The 697-nt window shown below is 42.5% G+C and overlaps 1 pseudogene; it reads left to right on the top strand.

The window, feature by feature from the left end:
* Window positions 1-268: 268 nt before the first annotated feature.
* LOC110595150 lies at window positions 269-694 on the top strand (annotated as a pseudogene).
* Window positions 695-697: the final 3 nt, after the last annotated feature.

Raw genomic sequence — 697 nt, 5'->3', positions numbered from 1 at the left:
TCTAAGACATATATTCAAAGTAATAAATACAGCGCTATTTGCAATAAAAGATTGGTAACAGCCAAAATAACCATCAATACTGTATAAATTATGCTAATCATGGAACAGAATACTCTGTAGTTGCATGAAAAGAGCAACAAACTTGACATGGAAAGACCTCCAAGATAAGTTAAATTAAAAACAAGGAATGGCTCATTGAACAGGGCACCGACTCCTGGGATTTGTGCGTGCTCTTCTTAACCCAGCTCGGGCCTACACATGAGCAACCATGTCTAAGGGGCCTGAAGTTGGTATTATCTTGGCACCACCTACTCCTGTGTGGGTGTTTTCCAGCACAGAAAAGTAGAGATAATTGCCAATGATCAGGGAAATCGAACCACTCCAAGTTATGTCGCCTTTACTGATACCGAACGATTGATCGGCGATGCTGCAAAGAATCAAGTTGTGATGAACCCTACCAACATGGTTTTTGATGCCACACATCTGATTGGATGCAGATTTGATGATGTCGTTGTCCAGTCTGATATGAAGCATTGGCCGTTCATGGTGGTGGACGATGCAGACAGGTCCAAGGTACAAGTAGAATACAAGGGAGAGACAAAAAGCTTCTATCCAGAGGAGGTGTCATCTATGGTTCTGGCAAAGATGAAGGAAATTGCTGAGACCTATCTTGGGAAGACTGTTACCAATGCTGTGG

Source organism: Carlito syrichta, unplaced genomic scaffold, assembly GCF_000164805.1.
Source record: "Carlito syrichta isolate Samal-C Ts95f unplaced genomic scaffold, Tarsius_syrichta-2.0.1 Scaffold284376, whole genome shotgun sequence".
Taxonomy (NCBI): Eukaryota; Metazoa; Chordata; class Mammalia; order Primates; family Tarsiidae; genus Carlito; species Carlito syrichta.
This window is presented reverse-complemented; position numbering and strand designations above follow the sequence as displayed.